General features: G+C 46.4%; 1 protein-coding gene across 1 annotated transcript in view; it reads left to right on the forward strand.

The window, feature by feature from the left end:
* garnl3 (GTPase activating Rap/RanGAP domain like 3) overlaps positions 1-17,882 on the forward strand; it is a 526,019-nt gene that overhangs the window by 236,279 nt on the left and 271,858 nt on the right. The gene's annotated exons all lie outside the window — the stretch shown is intronic.

Raw genomic sequence — 17,882 nt, forward strand, 5'->3', positions numbered from 1 at the left:
CAGAGATGCCATCTTTCAGCTGAGACATTAAACCGAGGCCCCGTCTGCCCTTTCAGGTGGATGGAGAAGATCGCATGGCAGTATTTTGAAGAAGAGCAGGGGAGTTATCCCCGGTGTCCTGGCCAATATTTATCCCTCAATCAACATCACTAAAACAGATTACCTGGTCATTATCACATTGCTGTTTGTGGGAGCTTGCTGTGCACAAATTGGCTTGGCGTTTCCCACTTTACACCAGTGGCTGCACTTCAAAAGTACTTCATTGGGTGTAAAGTGATTTGAGACATCCGATGGTTGTGAAAGGCGTTATATAAATGCAAGTCAGTCAGTCAGTGTTTCCTTGTGTGTTGACAGTCGCGGTTCATTCTGTGACTGTTCACAAGACCTAGATTGGAGAAGGTGATGCTGCACTACTGGGAAATCAGTCAGCTCTTTGTTTCCTTCTCTCTCTGTGTCCCTCAAAGACGATAGACTGGATCAGGCATGGAGTTTGGATCAGCCCTATGACAGACCGGGTAGATTCCGTCACTGAATCACCAGGACACAGGAACTGCTGTTAAATCTACCCCAGGGACACACTCATGTATAGAGAGGAGGCTTCATAAATGGTGGGGGCTGTTCTTGGTAATGCAGTACTTTAGACCAACTTATTATGATTTGACCATAGGTTTAATGGGCCGATAGCTTGCTAATCACATTAAATGAATGTGCTTGCTTTGAACTGTGTGGACTGTACTACCCTAAAAATGGAAAGAAGAATTCAGTCACAAAATATATTTATGAAAGGGAAATCGTGTTTGATAAATCTGTTAGTGTAAATATTTGCTTTATGTGTTCTCTGCTTAAGAATTCATAGCAACATATTACTATTAAGAACTAGTTAGTTTATCAGCAAAGGTTTAACAATCACACTACACATTATCAGTTTATCCACCAGGCTCACAACCACCTGCCTCATCGTGGATCCCCTGAACACAACTGGCTGGGGTTTTATTGAGTCTTGTGAACATCACGTGACTGGCTAAGTCACTCCCAACTCAACAGTTCTACAAACCTATGAGCATACTCACAGGTGCATACATTACAGTTAGTATTTTTGAGGTTGTAGCTAGCAGGGTAGATAAGGGGGATCCAGTAGATGTAATGTATTTGGATTAAATTGGCATTCGGTAAAGTGTCATACAAGATTGTTACATAAGGTTAGGGCTCATGGGGTTGGGGGTAACATATTAGCATGGATTGATGATTGGTTAACGGACAGAAAATGGAGAGTAGGAATAAACGGGTTGGCAGGCTGTCACTAGTGGGGTACCACAATGATCAGTGCTGGGGCCTCAGATATTTACAATCTATATTAATGACATAGATGAAGGGACTGAGTGTAATGTATCCATGTTTGCAGACGATACAAAGATAGTTGGGACAGTAAGCTGTAAGGAGGCCGCAAAGAGACTGCAAAGGGCAGGTTAAGTGATTGGGCAATAAGGTGGCAGATGGAGTATAATATGGAGAAATGTGAAGTTATCCATGTTGGTAGGAAAATTGGAAAAGCAGAATATTTTTAAATTGTGAAAGATTGGGAAAAATGTTGGCATTCAGAGAGACCTGGGTGTCCTTGTATACAAATCACAGAAAGTTAACATGCAGGTACAGCAAGCAATTAGGAATGTCAATAGTATGTTGGCCTTTATTACAAAGCGATTCAGAGTAAATAACTTTTATTGCAATTATATAGGGCCCTGGTGAGATCGCACCTGGAGTATTGTGTACAGTTTTGCTCTCCTTACCTAAGGAAGGATATACTTGCCATCGAGGTAGTGCAACAAAAGTTCACCAGACTGATTCCTGGGATGGGGGGATTGTCCTATAAGGAGAGATTGAGTAGACTAGGCCCATATTCCCTAACGTTTAGAAGAATGAGAGGTGATCTCATTGAAACATATAAGATTCTGAGAGGGCTTGGCAGGGTAGATGCAGGGAGGATGCTTCCCCTGGCTGGAGAGTCCAGAACCAGTCCCAGAATAAGGGGACAGCCATTTAAGACTGAGATGTGGAGAAATCTTTGGAATTCTCTACCCCAGAGGGCTGTGGAGGCTCAGTAACTGAATATATTCATGAGAGATCGTAAGATTTTTCTTATTCTAAGGGCATCAAGAGATATGGGGTATAAAAACAGAAAATGCTGGAAATCTCAGCGGGTCAGGCAACATCTGTGGAGAGAGACCGAGTTAATGTTTCGGGTCGATGACCCTTGGTCAGAACTGGAGAGTGTTCAAAATTAACAGATTCTTAAGGAGTACTGAAACAGGGTGGGGAGGAAAGAACAAAAGGGAAGGTCAGTGATAGGGTGGAAGACAGGAGAGATTTGAGAGATAAAAGGGATGATGGGCCAACTTGAGATGATAATGGCAGAAGTTAGAAAACGATAAGCTTAGATAGGATGTGAATGGCAGAATAATTATCTGCTGCCATGGGAAACAGAGAGCGAGAGAGAATATATAAGATCAGGGCGCGCGAGGGTCACAGGAGGAAAGGGAGCAGATTATGGGCGGAGGTTATGGTCTGAAATTGTTGAATTCGATGTTGAGTCCAGAAGGCTGTAAAGTGCCTAAACAAAAGATGAGGTGCTGTTCCTCGAGCTTACGTTGAGCTTCACAGTGTGGGAGGCCGAGGACGGAGAGGTCAGAGTGGGAGTGGAGAGGAGAATTAAAGTGACAGGCGACCGAAAGCTTGGGTCACGCTTACGGAATAGATATGGGGATAGTGCAGGAAAGTGGAGTTGAGATAGAAGATGAGCCTATTGAATGGTAGAGCAGGCTCGAAAGGCCTACTCCTGGTCCTTTTTCTTATGTTGTTACGTAATAAATGTTTTGAGCTTTGTGTTTGTTATGCTTGCATGTTATGTTTTAAACCCTGCTACTCTGCAATCAGTAATGCATTTCAGAGATGGTCTGTGATGAACACCCTGTAGAAGATAGCACTTTTAAGCTCTTACTTTAAGAATGTTTTATAAAACACAAGCACAGAAATAAAACCTTAAGTACCTGTTCAGTTCACACGTCCGAGTAGTCAATCCCCTCTCCCGTCTCAGTTGCTGCTACCACCAGGGTTTATTTCTCTGCTTTTTCACATTAATTTCCTGTCATATCCGAGTATAGTGGTGTTTCTGGGCGATGTAGTGTTGGTTATTGTCGTTTCTGGAGATTTAAGTCACCACAGCATCTGTTAGGCTGTTATTGCACGAATAGCTCATGGTCTACAGGGCTGTAGTAATACTCACCCTCCTGTATGGCTCAGAGACATGGACCATGTACAGTAGACACCTCAAGTTGCTGGAGAAATATCACCAATGATGTCTCCGCAAGATCCTACAAATCCCCTGGGAAGACAGGCGCACCAACATCAGTGTCCTCATTCAAACTAACATCTCCAGCATTGAAGCACTGACCACACTCGATCAGCTCCGCTGGGCAGGCTGCATAGTCCGCATGCCAGACACGAGACTCCCAAAGCAAGTGCTCTCCTCGAAACTCCCTCACGGTAAACAAGCCAAAGTTGGGCAGTGGAAACTCTGCAGGGACACCCTCAAAGCCTCCCTGATAAAGTGCGACATCCCCACTGACACCTGGGAGTCCCTGGCTCAAGACCGTCCTGAGTGGAGGAAGTGCATCCGGGAGGGAGCTGAGCACCTCGAGTCTCGTCGCCGAGAGCATGCAGGAATCAAGCGTAGGCAGCGGAAGGAGCGTGCGGCAAACCAGTCCCACCCTCCCTTACCCTCAACCACTGTCTGTCCCACCTGTGATGGAGTCTGTGGCTCTCGTATTGGACTGTTCAGCCACCAAAGAACTCACTTCAGGAGTGGAAGCAAGTCTTCCTCGATTCCGAGGGACTGTCTATGATGAGTAGCATATTGGTTATGTTACGGGGCTAGTGATCCAGAGCCCTGGACCAATGATCCAGAGACCCGAGTTCAAATCCCACCACAGCAGCTGGGGAATTTAAATTCAGTTCATTAAATAAATTTGGAATTAAAAACCAGTATCAGTAATGGTGACCATGTAACTACTGGATTCTGGATTGTCAGGAAAAACCCATCTAGTTCACAAATGCCCTTTAGGGGAGGAAATCTGTCGTCCTTACCCGGTCTGGCCTATATGTGACTCCAGACCCACAACAATATGGTTGACTCTTAACTGCTCTCTGAAATGGCCAATAAGCCACTCAATTAAGGGAAGTTAGGGATGGGCAATAAATGCCGGCCTTGCCAACGACGCCCACATCCCGTGGATGAGTTAAAAACATGCTGTGCGAAGGACTGGTGCCAACAGCTGGCCTTCAGGTGAGGGGGCCAGCTAACCCTTGCTTGGTCTGATCTCCAGTCCCACTCTGCAGCTTCATCTTCTTGGCCTCTAAAGGAGTCCAGCAAGACAGTCAGGGCCTTGCTGCCTTGCTGCCGAGTTTTTTTGGGCCGTCTCCCTCGGTGCCAGTTTCTACTCGGCCTCCCGCCGGCGGGAGGGGGTGACCACTGGGAACCGCCCGCTGATGGCCACTGGTGCGCAAGGCGTGCAAGTGTCCTGCCCGCCGAGCTGCCAGATTGCTGTGGGGGGGGGGGGGAGTCGTTAACAGCAGGGGGAAGGACCGGTGCGTGATGGCAGGTCTAACCCCAACGGTAAGTATGAAGACCTGCAAAAAAAAAAAGGATTGTGAACTTTTCTTTTATTTTTTTTCAGCGATTTATGTGGATGGGGTCCCCTGAAGGTCTCCCGGTTTTTTTTTGGTATAAATATTTTTATGTGCTCCCCCCCCTCCCTGGGTCTGACTCAATCCTCGGCAGCACTTTGGCGAGGATCGCATTTGTCGCTGGGATTGGGAGCTGCCGCCCCCTGCCGGCCAGATTCACGGTGTAAGTCCCTTTCTTGCCGCCGGGCGGTCTTTCTGGGAGTTTTTAACGAAACTCCCGCCCAAAGTACCATCACATATCTCAGCGGTCCTTTGGGCGGGACTTGGGCGGAACTTAGCTCCCACCAAGTGCGGGCTCTCAGTTGTTCAGACCAACCAGGTCCATTCATTCCAAGAAAACTTACAAAAAAACAAGCTGTTCAATCGCTTATTAAGTAAAAGATTACTTTAAGACAATTAAAAAAAAATACTGATTTATTGAATGAAATCCAAAACGCAGTATAATTTTTTTGGGCCGTCACAACCTAGTAAGGTAGCCCTCCGTTTTGCCAATCGGGAACAAAACTAGATCGCCGTGTTTGGCTCGCTGCTGGTGCATTCGCTGATGAGCCTGATCAGAAATGCAGTCGGTCGATGACGTTCCAGTTGCAGGCGTTCCCTGCATGGGAGCTGAGGACAAAATGAGTCTCAGCCACAGTGTCTGGAATGTGGGGAAAAATGACGGGGGAAGTGGTTCCGCGGCGGGGGGAGTAATTCCACGGCGAGGGGAGTTATTCTGCAGCTGTGGAATTTCCAACTATAAGCGGCACTGTCAGTGGTAAGCCGGCTGGTACTGGAACCTGGCAATGTGGAGTATACTGTAACAAAGCTATCTTGTATTGAGCAGTGTTTTGGGCCAGACCAGTCTGGTGCACCTTCCAAATTCTTACCCCGTTCTAGTACAGTCACTGCACAGAATGCAGCCCACAGCCTGGTCACACTCCAGGGTGACAATTACTGGACTAGTCCAACTCCTAAGTGCTCCTGGATAGTTTGGTTCTGGCCTGTCATGTGCCATTAGGGTGGCCTCATCCTGCTTCCAAGTGATTGTCCCTCAATCCGCCTCAGACTGCAGGCAGAACTTGGGTGTGGGACCAAACCACTCGGCATTGGACGCAGGCACCTGGCACGTGGGACTGGGACAAAGCCATGGGTGGCACGTGGCACTGTGTGGGAGCACTTGGTACTGTGACCTACACCAGTGATATTACTTGAAATTACATAGGATGTACAGCACAGAAACAGGCTGTTCGGCCCAAACGGTCAATGTCGGTGTTTATGCTCCACACGAGCCTCCTCTTACCCTACTACATCTAACCCTATCAGCATAATATTCTATTCCTTTCTCCCTCGTGCTTATCTAGCTTCCCCTTAAATGCATCTATGCTATTCACATCAACTGCTCCTTGTGGTAGAGAGTTCCACATTCTAACCACATTCTGAATAAAGACGGTCCTCCTGAATTCCCTGTTGGATTTATTAGTGACTGTCTTATATTTATGGCCCCTAGTTTTGGTCTCTCCACAAGTGGAAACATCTTCTCTACGTCCATCCTATCAAACCCTTTCATAATAAGAACATAAGAAATAGGAGCAGGAGTAGGCCATATGGCCCCTCGAGCTTGCTCCGCCATTCATTAAGATCATGGCTGATCTGATCATGGATTCAGCTCCACTTCCCCGCCCGCTCCCCATAACCCCTCATCCCACCATCGCTCAAGAAACTGTATAATTATTCAATGTCCCAGCTACCACAGCTCTTTGAGGCAGCAAATTCCACAGATTCACAACCCTCTGAGAGAGGAAATTGCTCCTCATCTCAGTTCTAAATGGGCGGCCCCTTATTCTAAGATCATGCCCTCTAGTTCTAGTCTCCCCCACCATAGGAAACATTCACTCTGCATCTGCCTTGTCAAGCCCCCTCATAATCTTTTACGTTTCTATAAGATCACCTCTTATTCTTCTGAATTCCAATGAGTAGAGGCCCAACCTACTCAACCTTCCCTCATAAGTCAACCCCCTCATCCCCGAATCAACCTAGTGAACCTTCTCTGAACTGCCTCCAAAGCAAGTATCTCCTTTCGTAAATATGGAAACCAAAACTGCTCGCAGTATTCCAGGTGTGGCCTCACCAATACCTTATATAGCTGTAGCAAGACTTCCCTTTGCAATAAAGGCCAAGATTCCATTGGCCTTCCTGATCACTTGCTGCACCTGCATACTATCCTTTTGTGTTTCATGCACAAGTACCCCCAGGTCCTGCTGTACTGCAGCACTTTGCAATCTTTTTCCATTTAAATAATAACTTGCTCTTTGATTTTTTCTGCCAAAGTGCATGACCTCACACTTTCCAACATTATACTCCATCTGCCAAATTCTTTCCCACTCACTTAGCCTGTCTGTCCTTTTGCAGATTTTTTGTGACCTCACACATTGCTTTTCCTCCCATCTTTGTATCGTCAGCAAACTTGGCCACGTTACACTCAGTCCCTTCTTCCAAATCGTTAATATAGATTGTAAATTGTTGAGGTCCCGGCACTGATCCCTGTGGCACCCCACTCGTTACTGATTGCCAACCAGAGAATGAACCATTTATCCCGACTCTCTTTTCTGTTAGTTAGCCAATCTTCTATCCATGCTAATATATTACCCCCAACCCCGTGAACTTTTATCTTGTGCAGTAATCTTTTGTGTGGCACCTTGTCAAATGCCTTCTGGAAGTCCAAATACACCACATCCACTGGTTCCCCTTTATCCACCCTGTTCGTTACATCCTCAAAGAACTCCAGCAAATTTGTCAAACATGACTTCCGCTTCATAACTCCATACTGACTTTGCCTGGCCGAATTTTGCTTTTCCAAATGTCCTGCTGCTGCTTCTTTCATAATGGACTCCAACATTTTCCCAACCACAGATGTTAGGCTAATCTTGAAGACTTCTATTAGGTTTCCCTTCAGTCTTCTCTTTTCCAGCCGGTTCAATCGTTCCTGACAGGTATAACCTCTCAGTTCTGGTATCATTCTGGTGAATATTTTTTGCATCTTCTCCAGTGCCTCTATATCCTTTTTATAATATGGTGACCAAAACTGTTCACAGTACGCCCAGTGTGGTCCAACCAAGGTTTAAGACAGGTTTAACATCATTTCTGTGCTTTTTCCATTCTGTCCCTCTGGAAATGAACCCCAACACTTTTCTTGCTGTTTTAATGGCCTTATTAACCTGCGTCGCTACTTTTGGTGATTTGTGTATCTGGATATTCGGAAACCTAAGGATAATATTTATATTTCCGAAGCCAAACACAAGAGATGTAAATTATACATTGGAGAGTGATACACTTGCATGGTGTTTTACCTTCAATTGTAAAAGCATGTCAGTAGTTTACAGTGCTGTGTTTTCTCGGCAGACAGTGTATAAAACGGCAATGCTCAGTGTTTACCCGTGATTGATTTATGAACGCTGCTGCCCTCGCTTCTCTCCAGTCTGTCACTCAAAATATTCAGTCAAATTGTTTGAAATAAATCAAATCCGTTCCTGTGCGTTCTTTGATGTGCACAGCTCACATGGGTCCTGGGAGTGATGAGTTCAATCAAAACATTTCAGCTCCAGACAAAATGATAAAAAAAAAAAATTAATTCAATCCAGTTGAAATGACGTTGCTGAGCTCTTTTGAGCTGAACCCAGGAGAGACCAGGTGGATCTCCGTGAAGATTGGGAATCTGGTGATAAGAACATAAGAAATAGTAACAGGAGTAGGCCATTTGGCCCCTTGAGCCTGCTCTTCCATTCAATAAGATCATGGCTGATCTGATCATCGACTCAGCTCCACTTCCCTGCCCGCTCCCCATTACCCTTTACTCCCTTATCGCTCAACAATCTGTCTATCTCCGCCTTAAATAAATTTAGCAACCCAACCTCCACAGCTCTCTGGGGCAGAGAATTACAACCTTCCGAGAGAAGAAATTTCTCCTCATCTCAGTTTTAAATGGGCGGCCCATTATTCTAAGACTATGCGCTAGAACCTCCACTTTTCTTGCCTGCTTAATGCCCACTTAACGCCCATTTTACCGCTGAAATGACGTATAACGCCCATATAGCGCCCATTCTGGCACAAAATGGAAAATGACGGGCTTTTTTAGGAGACTTGTCGCCGAGCGTTGTTTTCCCAATGGGCTTAACGGCGAGAAAAAATATCACCGCCTGCCCACTTTTTTGGGGGCGGAATCAGCAGAATGGGCGAATTTAACGCCCATAATATCGCCCAGCGTTAGTTTCCAAATGGAATTAACGCTGAGATTCAATATTAACGCCCAGCGACTATTTTTTGTTGTAAAGAGCATATTTACCCAAACTAGCGGCCATGGAGATCATCCATCGTCAATTTCACCACCTCGCACACTTATTGCCCACAATATTGTTCGCTCAAAAAACCACCCACAAAAAGTGGAACTAACCGGAATGAATGGCAGCATTATGGCTGGCATATGTTAAATCCCACTCTTACGTGAGGAGCTGATATCGGAAATATTTGACTGAAAGAGCGTTGATGTGAGTGACAACGCTGACACACTGCTGTGTGTGCGCAGCTCAGACCTCAATGTTGCCCATCACTTTGGTGCCAGTTAAAGTTTACGTATTTAACCCTTTCACGGTAAGGAATCAACCTAGTGAACCTTCTCTGAACAACCTCCAATGCAAGTATATCCTTCCTTAAATATGGAGACTAAAACTGTACGTAGTGCTCCAGGTGTGGCCTCGCCAATACCCTGTACAGTTGTCGCAAATCAGAACAGTACCAAAAGAGCTTAGTTGTCTTATGAGGAAAGGTTGAGCAGGTTGGGCCTATACTCATTGGAGTTTAGAAGAATGAGAGGTGATCTTATTGAAATATATAAGATTCCGAGGGGGCTTGACAAGGTAGATGCAGAGAGGATGTTTCCCCTCGAGAGGGAATCGAGAACTCGGGGGCATAGTCTCAGAATAAGGGATCACCCATTTCAGACGGAGATGAGGATGAATTTCTTCTCTGAGGGTCGTGAATCTTTGGAATCCTTTACCTCAGAGAGCTGTGGAGGCTGGGTCATAATCGAGGCTGAGATAGACAGATCCTTGAACTATAGGGAACTCGAGGATTATGGGGAGCGGGCAGGGAAGTGGAGTTGAAGCCAAGATCAGATCAGCCGTGATCTTACTGAATGGCGGAGCAGGCTCGAGGGGCCAAATGGCCGACTCCTGCTCCTATTTCTTATGTTATGTTTTTGAATGAAGGAAAGCTCTTGTCTCCATTTTAGTGCCAGTTTTACTTCTGGTCTCTGAATGAACCCGATTGGTCGCGAATGTCTTTAAAAACACATTAGAAGAAGGTTCAGTTCTGGTATAGAATGGATCACAATAAGACCTAGTGATTACTGCTGTTTATTTATCAAGAATTCTTATTGTGCAGTTGATGTGTTCATGACTTTCTTTTTTAGAACTTCCAGGTTAGGCCCATTTTCTGGCAGTAGTTATGTGGGGAAATGGTTGGAAAATTGGTTGGGAGCCATCCTGCCGAATCCCCTGCCATTGGTGGAGCTTTAAGGATTTGTCAGTGCCATTTCTGCCAGAGGCCGGAAACACCGGCCCAAATTTGGGCTGGGTGTATTGAAATGATGTGCTAATGACAAAGTGACATCAGGCATCATATCGTCCAGCTTTAGTGTCAGCTGTGGCTCAGTGGACAACACACTCGCCTCTGAGTCAGAAGGTTGTGGGTTCAAGTCCCACTCCAGGGACCTGAACACATTTTTTTTTTTTTAAATCTACGCTGACACTCCAGTGCAGTGCTGATGGAGTGCTGCACTGTCGGAGGTGCCGTCTTTTGGATGAGACATTAAACCGAGGCCCCGTCTGCTCTCTCAGGTGGACGTAAAAGATCCCATGGCACTATTTCGAAGAAGAGCGGGGGAGTTATCCCCAGTGTCCTGGCCAATATTTATCCCTCAATCAACATAACAAATAGATGATCTGGTCATTATCACATTGCTGTTTGTGGGAGCTTGCTGCATGCAAAGTGGCTGCCGCCTTTTCTGCATTACAACAGTGACTACACTCCAAAGTACTTCATTGGCTGTAAAGCGCTTTGAGACGTCCGATGGTCGTGAAAGGCGCTATATAAATGCAAGTCATTCTTTTTATTGCCTCGCAAAAAAACAAGCGATAGGAATGCCAGCATTGAACAGACACCTGCAGGCACTAGGAGAGGTGCAATGGCGTAAAAATCTAAACAGCCAGGGTGGGCTGACCAGGCACACTGAAGCTGCAAGTTTATATTGGCAGATTTGTTCACCTCATCGGGCCCAGGATTTATTTATCTTTTGTTTCCAGGCCACCCACCTCTTTAAACATCCGCAGACGTCTTGTCTGGTACAGCCGCAGCCTTTCCTCCCCAAGGTGTGCGAGGACCTTTCGTCACAAGTTCTGCTCCAACCGTTGGCGTTACATGATTTTGTTGCGTTTAAATCCCTTAAGCACTACAAATGCCAGTCGAAGCAGATCTTGAAAAGTAATAAATTGCAGTGCGATATTTTCCGTTGACTGTTCGGATGGACTTTAAATTTACAGCCCACAAGGGGGATCTACGTAATCCGCCCCCACGAGGGGCTCAGGAGCCGAATCTTTACTTAAAAAGCGCACAAAGTTTGCAATTTGACAGCAGGAAAGTCCAACAGCTCGGCCTCGAAACGGCACAAGGCATTGCAGCCGATCCTCCGTCCTTCCCTGAAAAACTCAGTCCCTGAGTTAATTATTCCTGCACTTCTTCCATCTGTTGCTTCAGTTTAACCCCTTAGTGAGTAAAATAAGTAGGCAGTAATCCTCAACACTCGCATCTTTCAATGCAGACATGCAAGTGAGGAAAATTAGATGGGGAGTGGAAATTCCAGGACACATTTTTGGGTTGAAAATGTTTGGGAGTGCTCACGTGTGAATTGGCGAGGATAGACTGGCGAATGGTACTTAAAGGGTTGGCGGTGGATAGGCAGTGGCAAACATTTAAAGATCACATGGGTGAACTTCAACAATTGTACATCCTTGTCTGGCGTAAAATAAAACGGTGAAGGTGGCTCAACCGTGGCTAATGAGGGAAATTAGGGATAGTGTTAAATCCAAGAAAGAGGCAAATAAATTGGCCAGAAAAAGCAGCAAACCTGAGGACTGGGAGAAATTTAGAATTCAGCAAAGGAGGACAAAGGGTTTAATTAGGTATGAGAGTAAGCTTGCAGGGAACATAAAAACTGACTGCAAAAGCTTCTATAGATATGTGAAGAGAAAAAGATTAGTGAAGACAAATGTAGGTCCCTTGCAGTCAAAATCAGGTGAATTTATAATGGGGAACAAAGAAATGACAGACCAGTTGAACAAATACTTTGGTTCTGTCTTCACTAAGGAAGACACAAATAACCTTCCGGAAATACTAGGGGACCGAGGGTCTAGCGAGAAGGAGGAACTGAAGGAAATCCTTATTATTCGGGAAATTGTGTTAAGGAAATTGATGGGATTGAAGGTCCGATAAATCCCCAGGGCCTGATACTCTGCATCTCAGCGTACTTAAGGAAGTGGCCCTAGAAATAGTGGATGCATTGGTGGTCATTTTCCAACATTCTATAGACTACGGATCAGTTCCTATGGATTGGAGGATAGCTAATGTAACCCCACTTTTTAAAGAAGGAGGGAGAGAAAACAGGGAATTATAGACCGGTTAGCCTGACATCAGTAGTGGGGAAAATGTTGGAATCGATTATTAAAGATGTAATAGCAGCGCATTTGGAAAGCAGTGACAGGATCGGTCCAAGTTAGCATGGATTTATGAAAGGGAAATCATGCTTGACAAATCTTCTAGAATTTTTTGAGGATGTAACTAGTAGAGTGGACAAGGGAGAGCCAGTGGATGTGGTGTATTTGGACTTTCAAAAGGCTTTTGACAAGGTCCCACACAAGAGATTAGTGTGCAAAATTAAAGCACATGGTATTGGGGGTAATGTATTGACGTAGATAGAGAACTGGTAGGCAGACAGGAAGCAAAGTGTGGGAATAAATGGGTCCTTTTCAGAATGGCAGGCAGTGACTAGTGGGGTACCGCAAGGTTCAGTGTTGGGCCCCCAGTTATTTACAATATACATTAATGATTTGGACGAAGGAATTGAGTGTAATATCTCCAAGTTTGCAGATGACATTAAGCTGGGTGGCAGTGTGAGCTGTGAGGAGGATGCTAAGAGGCTGTAGGGTGACTTGGACAGGTTAGGTGGCAAATGCATGACAGATGCAGTATAATGTGGATAATTGTGAGGTTATCCACTTTGGTGACAAAAACAGGAAGGCAGAATATTATCAGAATAGTGACAGATTAGGAAAAGGGGAGGTGCAACAAGACCTGGTGTCATGGTACATCAGTCATTGAAAGTTGGCATGCAGGTACAGCAGGCAGTGAAAACGACAAATGGCATGTTGGCCTTCATAGCGAGAGGATTTGAGTATAGGAGCAGGCAGGTCTTACTGCAGTTGTACAGGGCCTTGGTGAGGCCACACCTTGAATATTGTGTACAGTTTTGGTCTCCTAATCTGAGGAAGGACATTCTTGCTATTGAGGGAGTGCAGCGAAGGTTCTCCAAACTGATTCCCGGGATGGCAGGACTGACATATGAAGAAAGACTGGATCGACTGGGCTTATAGTCACTGGAATTTAGAAGAATGAGAGGGGACCTCATAGAAACATATAAAATTCTGACGGGATTGGACAGGTTAAATGCAAGAAGAATGTTCCCGATGTTGGGGAAGTCCAGAACCAGGGGTCACAGTCTAAGGATAAGGGGTAAGCCATTTAGGACTGAGATGAGGAGGAACTTCTTCACTCAGAGAATTGTGAATCTGTGGAATTCTCTACCCCAGAAAGTTGTTGAGGCCAGTTCGTTAGATATATTCAAAAGGGAGTTAAATGTGGCCCTTATGGCTAAAGGGATCAAGGGGTATGGAGAGAAAGCAGGAATGGGGTACTGAAGTTGCATGATCAGCCATGATCATATTGAATGGTGGTGCAGGCTCGAAGGGTCGAATGGTCTCCTACTGCACCTATTTTCTATGTTTCTATGGAACGTCAAGTATCTCACAGTTTCTGTACGGGAAGGTTTTTAATCCCTACCTATAGGAGTGTCAGTAGATAGCACTCTTGCCTCTCAGTCAAAAGGTTGTGCGTTCCAATCTCACTCCAGGGACTTGAGCACATAAATCTAGGCTGTCACTCCCAGTGCAGTGCTGAGGGAGTGCTGTACTGTCGGAGGTGCCGTCTTTCAGATGAGACGTTAAACCGAGGCCCCGTCTGCCCCCTAAGTTGGATGTAAAAGATCCCATGGCACTATTTCAAAGAAGAGCAGGGGAGCTATCCCCGGTGTTCTGGACAATATTTATCCCCCAATCAACATCACTAAGACAGATTATCTGGTCATTATCACATTGGTGTTTGTGGGAGCTTGCTGTGTGCAAATTGGCTGCCGTGTTTCCTGCATTACAACAGTGACTACACTTCAGAAGTACTTAAATGGCTGCAAAGCACTTTCAGACGTCTGATTGTCGCGAAAGGCGCTATATAAATGCAAGCCTTTCTTTCCAGGTTATGTGGTTGAACTATGTCAACACAGCTTAGTGTGGATAGGTGGATAAAAGAAATGGGGAATAAATGGATATTGGAATAGGGTGGGTAACTGCAATTAGGACAATTTTCTTTTTGTCTATCTGTGCGGGGTGAGGAAGATAGTCTTGGAAAGGGCTAGCAGTTGCTGCTGGTTTTGGGAAGTGCAGCGTGGCCGTTTCATAAGGAAGGGCAGTTCATGTCGGGCACAGCACACAGTGTTGGGGAATGGAGTGACAGCGTCAAGGATAGTGTCTGGGGACAGTACTGGTCGGATGGAGAGCAGGTCAAGCCTGAGAGTGGTGTTCGTATAAACATCAATACCTCAATCTATGAGCTCAGTCCTTACAAAGCACACGCGTCCTGAAATTCTGTGTGCGGCGATCCCGGTGATTTTGCCGCAGTTGGTGCCCGTTGTTAAGGATTGCCAACCCACCAGGATTGTCCTGGAGTCCCCAGGAATTACAGATTCATCTCCAGGACACTGCTGCGAACAGCCTAGGAGAACAATGACTCGTAATCCAGAGGCCTGGACTAATAATCCAGAGACGTTGAGTTCAAATCCCATCACGGAGCTGGGGGATTTAAATTCAATTAAATGAATCTGGAATTAAAAAGCTAGTATCATTAATGGTGACCATGAGACTACCAGATTGTCGTAAAAACCCAACTAATGTCCAGTCGGGAAGGACATCTGCCGTCCTTAACTGGTCTCTATGTGACTCCAGACCCACAGCCATGTGGTTGACTATAAACTGTCCTCTGACATGGCCTAGCAAGCCACTCAGTTGTACGGACTGCAGCGGTTCACCACCACCTTCTCAAGGGCAATTAGGGATGGGCAATAAATGCCGGCCTTGCCAGCAATTCCGTGGAACGAATAAATAAAAAAATGGAACCCTCTAAGCCCCGATATCATTTCTGGAGAATCTGCCCTGCACCCCCACCCCCAAGGCCAATATATCTTTCCTGAGGTGCAGTGCCAAAAACGGAACGCAGTACTCCAGATGGGGTGTGACCAAGACTTTATACGACTCGAACATAACTTCCTCCCCACTGTATTCCATCCCTCTCGAGATAAAGGCCAACCTTCCATTAGCTTTTTGATTGCGCTTTGTACCTGCTCACTAGCGTTAAATGATTTCTGCACTTGGGCTCCCAGACCTCTCTGCTCTGCCACAGTTCCTAGTCTCCCAAACATTTCGAAACTCTTCTGATTAATCTTCCTTGGGTCCAGAGTCTTGCCCACATTGAATTCCATTTGCCACTGTTTTGCTCACGCACTTAATCTGTCCACGCCCCTTTTGCAACTTCCTGCTCCCACCTGCACTACTTCCTGTCCCTCTTCATTTAGTCTCCTGTTACTCTGGTCATGCAGAGGTAAAAGATAATGAGCAGTTCTGTCAATCTTTTCATTGATCTGCTTTACTCTATCACACTGTGACATTCGCTCTTTCTTACGGTGGCACAGCCTTTTGAAAAGTAAATTGTATGTCTTGGCAGACCTGCTCAGATGGCTGTACGATCCATTGTTGAAAAGTTTGCAGTACAGTAAGAAATTGAGCATCACCGGCTATTGTAATCGGTTGCCAAGAGACTATGGTGTTATTGGCACGATCCTGATGTTTTGCTTAGGCATTGGCTGGGGGCCTAACCAAGATCGCTTCTGTCTTAATTCCACCCTCCTTAAATGGTATTCATGACATTGTAGTCAGAGCTCTGCTGTAGGTACTCTCACATCACATGCTATTTGGTACATCTAAGCTTCACAACTTGTAACGATTAAGTTGATATCTACCCCTGTACTCGCTGACCAACATTGGCTTCTGGTTAAGCAACGCCTTGTTTTCAAAATTCTCATCCTTATTTTTAAATCCCGCCAGGGCCTCGCCCCTCCCTATCTCTGTAATCTCCTCCAGCCCCGCAACGCCCCAAGATGTCTGCGCTCCTCTAATTCTGCTCTCTTGAGCATCCCTGATTATAATCGCTCAATCATCAGTGGCCAGGCCCCAAGCTCTGGAACTCCCTGCCTAAACCTCTCCGCCTCTCCAGTACGCTTTCCTCCTTCAAGACGCTCCTTAAAAAATACCTCTTTGTTCAAGTTTTTGGTCATCTCCCGTAATTTCTTCTTGTATGGGCTCGGTGTCAAATGTATTTGTTTTGTCTTATAACACTCCTGTGAAGCACCATGGGGCGTTTTACTACGTTAACTGTGCTACAAAAATACAAGTTGTTGTTGTGTCTCATGAAGCTTCCATTTGACCTGCCCTTTTAACATTGCAGTTGCTTTTAAAGCCCAAATGTTGCTGGGTCTTTCTCTCGGTTGTTTCAGTAGAGCACCTCCAGCAGCAGGCCCGGTCCATGGTAAAGGGAGGCAGCAGGGGAATAGTGCGCTGACCCTAACCCTAACCCTAACCCTCCCCTCCCCGCCCCCCCCGCCCGCTCCCCTCAGCAATACACACTTCTGGGCCGCTGCACGCACATTGCTCCCACATGACACTGCGGGGCCGAAATTACCCACCACCTGAAACCCTACGGGTTTTTAGGTATTCAGCAGGCATTCCGCTGATTTTCAGCTCTTTGGTTTATGTTTCCGTTGGGACGGGGCGTAAGTGGGGGAGCGGGGGCCGGGTCGGAGTGGGGGCGGTTTGGAGTGGGGGGGGCGGGTCGGAGTGGCTGTCACTGGCGGGTCGGTGGGGGTGGCGGGGTCGGAGTGGGGGCCGGGTCGGTGTGGCTGATGCTCCAAGTCATCAGCGCCAAGGCATCTCACCGTCCCTCCCCTTCAGTTAAAGGGGAGGGCCGCTGCGAACTCTGCAGCCACTTTAGTGGCAAACACTGGGCCACCAGGGAGGGTTTTGGCTGGGACAGCGGCCTGGCACCCAAGAGAGGGTGCCAGGCTGCCTGTTTGCGGCCCGGCCGAAGCTGGGGCCTAGTAGTCGGCGCGTGCACGATGCGGCGGGAAAACAGGTGGGGCAGTCCCCTACACTGCTCCAAAACTAAAGGAGGGCAAGATACAAAATGGCGGACCCTCCGCGCCGACTGAGCGCTGATTCTTTACCACAGCCCTTCTTGAAAGGACACTTTCGGCCCCTGCTTGACTGGAGTGTGAATGTGTTTATCGATGGATGCAGAACTGAGGCGATGCGTTCGTCACAGTCCACAATTACCGTGGGTACCGACAGGTAGCGGCTACCTGTACCGTGACCGCCAGTGTTGAGGTAACCCGTACTTTAACGCACCGCGAGCTGCATTTCAGTACTACCTGACCTCTGTTGTTGAGATCTGTTTCTGGCCCTGGATCAAGACAGACTATACAAATCCGGTAGCTGCTGTCCGATACTAGGACTATTGAAACCCGTGTGAGAACAAAGATCAATACAGAGGGGTTTATCGTATTCATGGTGGTATTTACAAGAAGAATGGGATACAACGTTGATTGTGTTATGATTGGAGATGGTGGGGGTGGGGGATTTGAAGTGAAATATAGAAAAAAAAATTCTAGTTAGTAT

This window comes from Pristiophorus japonicus, chromosome 20, assembly GCF_044704955.1.
Source record: "Pristiophorus japonicus isolate sPriJap1 chromosome 20, sPriJap1.hap1, whole genome shotgun sequence".
NCBI lineage: Eukaryota > Metazoa > Chordata > Chondrichthyes > Pristiophoridae > Pristiophorus > Pristiophorus japonicus.